At 45.8% G+C, this 9,350-nt stretch overlaps 1 non-coding gene and 2 pseudogenes across 1 annotated transcript; 2 read left to right on the forward strand and 1 right to left on the reverse strand.

The window, feature by feature from the left end:
* Positions 1-2,901: 2,901 nt before the first annotated feature.
* LOC121875863 lies at positions 2,902-3,064 on the reverse strand. Its single transcript, XR_006090686.1, has one exon. It is a non-coding gene; the product is annotated as a U1 spliceosomal RNA (small nuclear RNA).
* A 1,316-nt stretch (positions 3,065-4,380) lies between these two features.
* On the forward strand, positions 4,381-4,500 carry LOC121875865 (annotated as a pseudogene).
* Positions 4,501-8,819: 4,319 nt separating this feature from the next.
* On the forward strand, positions 8,820-8,996 carry LOC121875864 (annotated as a pseudogene).
* The last annotated feature ends 354 nt before the right edge of the window (positions 8,997-9,350 follow it).

A 9,350-nucleotide genomic window follows, 5' to 3' on the forward strand; every position in this document is an offset into this window, starting at 1 on the left:
ACGACCTCCTGCCTGATATTGTTGTCACCCCAGCTGTTGGTTCGTCTCCTTCTCCCTGGCTGGTTTTTCAACCTGAAGTGATTGCCCTCGGTGGGCCGCTTCCGAAATCCCACGTGAACCCTGTTCTTCTCTGCAAATACCACCTCTCCCGGATCGCCCACTGGTCTCCAGGTAGAGTCGTTCTCTACACTGATGGCTCTGTTGACCCCGCTACAGGTCGGGCCGGGGCTGGTGTCTACATCTCCCTTCCTGATGCCCCTGAGGCTATCAAACTGTCTCTCAGAGTTTCTGACGGGGCATCCTCCACTCAGGCTGAACTGATAGCCCTCCTTGCTGCCCTTCTCGCTGAGGAAGAAGCAGATGGTTTCTGTCCCTTGCTTGTCTGCTGCGATTCCAGGTCTGCTCTCGACGGGATCGCATTTGGATCAGGGGAAAATATGGACCTCATCCTCCGAATACGAGGGGTAACATCCACACTTCAGAATGCAGGCCGTCCTGTGACATTCCTATGGATACCCAGTCTTGTCGGTATCTTGGGGAATGAGGCAGCAGATGGCCTTGCCAAGACTGGCTGCAACAAGGCCACACCTGACTACGTTGTTCCTCGAACACTTTTACAGCTTAGGACCCAAGTTCGCCGCAAACAGAGAGAAGCTCGGGAAGCAGCCATCCCCCTGGACTCCCCGCCCACTTGGTACGATGTCCTCCGTAAACTTCCTGACCTCTCTTATGTCTATGGGAAAGGGTCGCGGAAAAGGGACGTGATTGCTGCCCGTATCATCATTGGGTATGACTTTGCTTGGGAGATTGGTATCCCCGCATCCCCTGAGCATCGCTCTTGTGCATTATGCAGAAGACCCGACAGCCGCACCCTTATTCACTACCTCCTAAGATGTCCCCACACACAACGCTTCCGTGACGCCTGTTGGACCACCACTCCACGACCCCAAGGTTAAAAATGCTTTGAAAACCTTGGATCTAGATGTAGGATATATATATATATATATATATATATATATATATATATATATATATATATATATATATATATATATATATATACATATACATACACATATATACATATACTGTACACACACATATACATTTTCTGCGTGTGGTATTCCATGGTGGCAGGGGCCTTCTACAATTGAGATAGGAAGGGTAGTCAGCACTGACAAGATTTCAAGATTGCCCCCGAGGGGGCTAGTTTATTGGGCACCCCCTTACATCCTCTGCAAGGTGAAGCGCAGAAGCGTTTACAGCGCCCATCTGGGAAGCATGCTAAGTTCATGCTTGCCTTTATGACTCATGCATTAAGGGCGTAAAAGCCTGAAGGGTAATAGGTTTTGTCTGCAAAGCGTGGCAGGTCCCTAATAATGTCAAGTGCCAGGCCTGTCACTAAGAGGAGGGATATCTGGTCAGGGAGGGAAGAGGTGTTGGTAATAGCTGGGGACCTGTAGGAGGAAGTCATAGGGCAAGTGAGGATGTAGTGAGAGAGGGTGTGAGAGTCGGGTTGGCCACAAAGTTTACAAACAGTGCGGCCAGGCTCAGGGTTGCCAATGTAGTCCAATAGGTACCTGTACCATAGGCGCAGTCTCATGTACATAATCTGTTGAGATCGAGTCAGGGATTGATACTCTTTGTAGTGGCGGTTGTCGTCACCGGTTACAGCGTCATAGTGGCATAGTGTGACGCTACCCCGTTGCTTCAGGTGTGTCCAATTTTCATCGAATGCCTCTCGTTGTGTGGCGTGTATGCGAGATTTGAGATGACTCAAGGAGAGGGCGAGAGCGGCTTCAATATCTTCTTCTTGTGTAGCTTCTTTGGCAAGCCGACCTACAGTGTCACAGGCAGTTATTCCTATAAGTGACGGGATCTAAATAAACTTGACACGGATGTCATCAGTTTGTTCTAGCCCGGCGACGGCGGCTAGGGTGTGTTGGGCGGCAGGGGAGGAGGGGGAGGCTAATTTGAGCCTCGCTAGCGCCGAAGTGCTGTCACTGATTATAAGGAGGTTCCAGCGTTCAGTGCGAGCATACAGTAGGTCGCCACCTCATGAATGCCCGCGAGGATGGCTATGCTTTCAGCATCAGTGGAGGAGGCCCAGTCGTGGACCCTGATTTTCCTGCAGGCCTGGCGCTCAGGAATCCACACAGCTGCCCCAGCGCTGCCCAGCGTGGTAACAGACCCATCACAGTAGACGAGGATAGGAGGGTGGGAGGTCTTAAGAGAGGAGGCGACATCATTAATCTGCTCAAGGCAGTTAAGTTTGAGCATATACCGCAGTTGGGTGGATTTACGACCAGGGAAGGTGTGGACGACTACATCAACACTCGGGGAAGTCCACGGCGGTAGAGGCGAATGAAAAGTGATTGATAGATTTGTAAACAAAGGGGCACAGCAGTAGGTGTTAACATCTTCGAATTTAAAAATTTTCAATATAGCTAATTTTTTATTTGTGTGATCTGTTTTTTTTTCAAGTAGGTCATTGTCCGTACAACTCTCTTTTGTGCAGTAACCAGAGATTATGTTTTTGAAGAGCTAGAGGCCCCGCCCCCCCATACTGTGTGACAGTGTATCAGGTGTTGGTAAACAAGATCATGATAGATTTCTTTCATTGCTGTGACAGTGAGTGACTGTCGAGTGTCATACAGACTATTAAAAAAAAACCAACTTCTTTCAATATTATGAGTTACTAGGCATCAATTAGAGAGTTTGAAAATCTTTCATTCACACTTAATTGTCAAAATATAAATCATATAAAAGTAGCGTAGAAAAAAAATTCTTTGCTGACCTTAAGCATAATTCAAGTACTATTTATTAACAGAGACCTTGTTAAGCTGTAAAAATACGCCGTTGTACCTTATATTTCTTATGTAATCCCTTATGAATTGTGTAAGGGGGATAGCGCGAACGCAGTCCCCCGCTAACAAAAATTGCGCACTCGAGTTAACCACATTTGGGTTAATCGCAAGGGTCAGCATCACCGGAGTGCAATGGTGAGCCTCGCCCTGGGAAAACCGCCTTCGTGATCACGGTATCTCCTGTGCCAGGTAAGTATGCCCTGAATTGTTCATCCTAAACCCTAACCTAACTTGACTGACTATCATTGTGCTGAACCATCTCTCTTATGTTATTGATTTAAATTTATAAACCAATTATATGATAACTTTTTATATAATTCGTAATATGCTAAAATAAAAATTGTCACATTAAAAGTGAGAGGCATATGATGGAAATAAACAAGTTTGGCTTTATAAACTATTCATTTCCATCAAAACACAAACATACGGGGTTAGATAATTTTAACTATTGATAATTTTTTCGCGTTTTTCTTGTGTCTAATTCAATATGATTTCCCATTAGATCCAAAATAAAGTAATTAATAGTATCTCAACCATCAACTTTAGATTGATTTGCCAGGATAAGTTTGTATAGAGGTAAGCCAAATTTTCTTCTGTAGCAAATTGATCCTGAAGTTTCTTCCTCTCACAATTAAGTCGTTTGGGATATTGCTTATGTACTTTATCTATTAATTATGAGGAACTTGCTATCCAGTGAGGGCTATCCCTCCTAATATAAAACTGAACATTGTGGAAATACTTTATTTGGCATAGTAATGAGATCAATATAGCCCAGAATCATTTTATTGGAAAATTGACTAATAACCAAACTAGAAATTGATACAATTCCAAATTTTCTACAATTATATGCAATAAATATTTATACTTTTGTAAGCATTTTACAAATACTTCAGGAACTACTTCTCTGGGCGGAGCTTCATTTTTTCATGAAGGTTGGCATACACGGTTCATAAAGTAATTGTCTCAATCATTTAGGCACTATCATTTTTAGTGCAATTTATACTTTTCATAATGCAACGGAAATTAGTTTTCCAGCTTCTATGTAAAAAATAAAATAACAAAAACAGCGGGTGTATTGTTGGTATCATAGTTAAAAAACATTGGCAACCGGCGTATCTCTTCATGGGGAAAGTACAGTGTAGGGTATGCGTCCTTCAGTCTGTCCCTCAAACATGCCAGTTTCTTCCTTCACTAACACTGGTCAATAATGTTCATAAAGAAAAAAGAAAGAAAGAATGAAAGAAAGAAATAACGAACAAAAGTGATTTTTTTTTAAGATTAAGGAAAACTAAAAATTGTAAATGGTAATATAACAATGAAGTGTAAAGAATAGTATAATAATTGGTAATATAATTACGGTTTTTGTTATTATAGATTACTAGTGTTGATGCATAAGGAGTTTGACTGTTTATCTGCAAACAGAACTCGAGATAAATTCTTGTTGCACCAATTTAAAACTAAAGTAAGGTTATTGTGTAATGTGCATTGCTTTGATTGCAACACAACAATCGTCATCGCTTCTCGGCCTTTTGGCTAAGATCAAAGTGTAGTATCTGTTCTTATCAGCTTAATGGAGAGTACATAATCAGTGTTCTTTTTTACATAGAAGGAAGAGCACAGATTTGGACTTTCTTGGGGTGAAAGTAACAGAGTTACTCCTTTGTTGTTTTAGGTGGCGAGCAGGGAACCCAGTATTTCACCATTGCTGTGGTTATTACCAATACCATGCAGTGAGAGGAAACATACCGGGGGGGCCTGCAAAGCCCCAAACCTGGTCCCACGGGACCCCACGTGGGTGCTTCTCACACGTGGCTATTCCCTCCTCTCTGTACTTCCTTACTTCGTACTGGCTGAGGGACCTGCACTCATAGAAGTGTATTCGTCCCAAAGTCCCTCCCCGGTAAACCATCACCTTGCGATCGAGTGGGTTTGTGATGGCGAAAGGGAGGTCGGTACACAACTCTCGGCCGATCCTCCAGGAATACCGTGATAGTGCGGGTACACCCTGGTAAAGGGGTTGTCATGTGTGTGTGGGTGTTCGTGTGGGTAAAGCAAGATGGACGACGAAGAGCCAAGGGGAAGAAACGAAGGAGATCGCCAGCCGGAAAGAAGAAACCGAATGCTGACCATATGGTTCCCTGCACCACCATCCTTCAAATGCACAGAGAGGACGCAGGGATGCCCATGGGAATGTGCGTCATCGGGGTGGTCGGGCTGCAAGCAATCACTAGTCCGACATCTAAAGGAAGCCCACAACAAGAAAATCAACGAATATATGAACATGTGTGCAGGGTGCTATCTGGTACTGACTATCCGGCCAAGCAATCACACGTGCATCCTCAACAGGCAGATGAGGGAGGAGCAAAGGGTTCCCCATTTTCGTTTCCAGTGCGACGTGCAATACTGCCACTACTCTGCCCCAACAAAGAGAGGATTGAATAACCACAAGGTAGCAACACATGTACGGCAGTGGAGGAGGAGAGACAACCAACGTCAGGCGGAGCAACGACAGGGGAACCAACAGGCTGAAGGCAATCCAGCAAGCGCCCAGCCCTCACAGGAAGTTGGGGAAAATAGGGATAACGAGCAGAGGGAGCAGCCACAGAATTACGAGCAACAGCAGCAAAGAGAAACACAAGGGCAACGAGAAAGGCACAGAGGGACACCTCCACCCAGGGATGGAGAAGTGGAAGGACCAGAGACACCACGCCCCGTCTCTGGGAGAAGTACACCAGTGTCACCACTGAGCCCAGACGATCAAGAAACGCGACTGAGGTCGATAACGCCGAGCCAGCTGCTCCAAAATGAACCCTCACCAAGAGAGGAATCACAGCACCCAGGGGACCTGACACCCCTCTTGCACATGCCAAGAATGCCACTGTCACCTCTAAGCCCCGATGAAGAACATGGTGGAGACAGTACCCGAACAGGGGAACAGATAATGCAAAGTCAAGAAACAAATGAAGGAAGACAAAGTAATCTCAGTGAATCCCCTACACCACTATCGCAAAGTGAAGCAACTCAAACACTAAGTGGTGAAGGCAACATACAGGAGCAGATTGGCATAACGCCTGAACCAAATGAAGAGCGAGATGAAGCTGAGGAGACATGGATACTGGAGCCGTTTCTGGGCACAGTGTATGAGATCCAGCGGAACCCGGACTGGGCAAGATTTGAAGAAGTACTGATTGAGATCGAGGTAGCAATACAAGCGGCAAACAGGATAAACATCTCTCAAGGACAGAACACGACCAGGAAAATCACCGATGCCAATGATTGCAAACAGATCCAGAGGCTGTACAAATACAACCGTCGCCGAGCAATACGGCTAATTGCCGAAGGGAACGGCGCAAGATGTGAAATAAGCAAGGAGAGAATAGAGGAACACTTCCAACACATGATGGTTGAAAAGGATTGTGACCTAAATACCGTGGAGCACATTCCCGAACCGCCACACGACAGACCAGAGATGGAAATGCAGCCCTTCACAGAGAAGGAAGTATTTACAAAACTAGCAGCAGCAGAGAATTCGTCACCAGGTGAAGACAGAATATCATATGAGAACTGGAGAAAGGCTGACCCAAGCTGCCGAGTTATGGCAGCCATATTCAACGTGTGTCTCAGAGCCAAGAGAATACCAGTCTCCTGGAAACGATACAGAACAATACTTGTCCCCAAAAAAGGTGGTAACCCAGAAGTCGTTTCAAATTGGAGGCCTATAACACTGAGCCGCACAATATACAAGGTGTACACGGGATGCCTCACAGCACGACTCAGAAGGTGGCTCGTTGACAACGAGGTACTGTGCGCCGCACAGAAAGGATTCATGCCAAGTGATGGGGTGATAGAACACAACTACATACTTCAACATCACATGGACGATGCACGACGGAACAATGGCGATACCTGCATAGCAGCACTCGACTTGACCAATGCATTTGGCTCAGTGTCACTGGACCTCATTAAAAGAGCGCTCAACCGTATAGGGGTGGGACGGGATTTTGAAACAGTAGCAGGAGACATCATCAGTGGCAAGACGACAAGAATACTAACAAAGGAAGGAGAAACAGAAGAGATACCAGTGCAATGCGGTGTGCAACAGGGGTGCCCAATAAGTGGTCTCCTGTTCAATATAGCGGTCGAACCACTGTTGCGGAAAATCGCGGCCGAAGGAATGATACTGGACCAACAGCACAAGCACCCATGCTTAGCATATGCAGACGATATAACCATCATTACAAAACAGCAAGATAATCTACAGCAACTCCTCTACATAGCAACAGAACAATGCAGTATGATGGGACTGGACCTAAATCCTAGCAAAAGCTCATCATTGCACCTGTCTGGACGAAGACCTCGAGGAATGCGCCAGACACAGTTCTACGTGGGAGAAACGCCCATCCAATGGAAGAGCGATGGCGAAGCAACGCTCTTCTTGGGACGACCAGTTGGGTTCCATCTTCTGCCAAACATCCAAACAGTAGAGGAACTAATGCAACTCGGGACCAAAATACTCACAAGCAAGCTAGCACCGTGGCAGAGAATAGATGCAGTCAAGACATTCATGTTCCCGGCAGGAGTGCATGCAATGAGGACTTGGCAACTGAGGAAAACTGACTGGGCACACCTGGACAACGAAATGAAGGCAATGCTTAAACACACGCTACATCTACCGTCAAGAGCGTCGAATGAGTACTTGTACGGAAGCAGTAAAGCTGGAGCGTGTGGTGTCCCAATCGCGGCAGAAGACTCTGACATTTTCCTGGTGGATACCGCATATAAATTACTCACGTCACCGGATCCTGACGTCAGGGAAATAGCCAGAGAAGAATGCCGGCGAGTGGCAACAATGACAACACGACAGGAGCCAAGCATGACCGACGCATGCATGTACTTAACACAGGGAGAGATGCAAACGCGAGGAGGAGACCACCAAACCATCTGGTCTAGAGCCAGGTGTGCCTCAGGCCGAATGGGGGTTTCCTGGATAGCAGAGGGAGGAGACAACATCAAGATAAAATGCACGGACTCCATCATTGAAGAAAAAGATAGAAGGAAGGTAGCCAAAACCATCCGGAGCCAGCGACGACAGATGAGAGATGAAGTTCTGCAGAATAAGCCTGACCAAGGGAAAGTGATCAAGCTCGTAGCACAAGAGAGAGCATCATCAGCTTTTGTTCGAAATGGAGCGTATACAACCTTCGCAGACTGGCGTTTCATACACCGAGCAAGACTGAACCTACTCCCCGTCAATGGAGCGAAGCGAGGCCAGAATAGGGATCGGAGATGTCGTCGGTGCAATAGAGAAGAAACGCTCCCACATGTAGTAAACCACTGCATGATACACTCTCGAGCCATGCAAAAGCGACATAATGCCCTGGTGGATAGAGTACAAAAAGCCGCAGAAGGTCGACATTGGAAGGTCATGTCGGCAAATGAACGAGTACCAGGAGCAGCAGACAATGGACGTCCAGACCTGGTGATTGAAAAGAACCGAGAAGTGATCCTGATCGACGTCACCTGCCCATTCGAGAATGGACAAGAGGCATTTAAAGAAGCAAGACTGAGGAAAGACGAAAAGTATGCAGAACTGGCAGCAGAGATGAGAAGACAATACCAGCAGGTGAAGGTGGCTGCATTCATAGTGGGACCCCTGGGAGCATACGACCCGGAGAACGAGAAGCTGATGAAGAGACTGGCATCAAAGGGATACCTGCGCCTCTTCAGGAAACTGTGTGTAAGTGATGCCATTCGCTGGTCGAGAATGATTTATATAGAACATACCTCAGGTGCTAGACAGTATGTAGGGTGAAATAAACCCAAAGTCAAGATAGAAGAAAGAATAGGTTCTAGTTAGTGGAATAGGAACACTATGTATAAAATGTAATAGATAGTCAGCCAATTGTCACAAATTACTGGAATACCCAAACTATTGTAAATAAAAAACAATGTATCATTCTTTTAAATAAATAAAATCTGTTCTTATCAGCTTAATATCTGATACGATCCCCATGTGGGATCTTCGATATTAAACTGATTTTTGGATCATGGCGAAGTGCTAGGGGCTTGCTCCACCTTTGCCGCGGATCGGCCCGGTATTGCAGTATCTCCGGGATCGGTCCACTCCCCATGGGGAGAAATTAAAGCAAATATATTACATTTTATTTAAAGATGGCCATGGGCATATAATGTCTTATAATCGCTGTATATATGTCACGGTCAGACACAGGTGCGACTTCTTTCTGGGTTGCAAAAAAGCAGGATGTAATTGTCCGTTTATTCGGTCCTTGGTAGGTTACAATATGCGGAGTTACACATGCATGAGTATGATGTGACAAACATGGATAAGAACATAAGAATGGAGGAAACTGCAGCGGGCTTATTGGCCCATACTGGGCAGTCCCGTTTACACCCAACCCCTATTGCTCATATAAGCATCCAACCTATGTTTGAAGCTATTCAGCGTATTCGAGTTAATGATAT

Source organism: Homarus americanus, unplaced genomic scaffold (assembly GCF_018991925.1).
Source record: "Homarus americanus isolate GMGI-L3 unplaced genomic scaffold, GMGI_Hamer_2.0 scaffold35931, whole genome shotgun sequence".
In the NCBI taxonomy this organism is placed as follows: Eukaryota; Metazoa; Arthropoda; class Malacostraca; order Decapoda; family Nephropidae; genus Homarus; species Homarus americanus.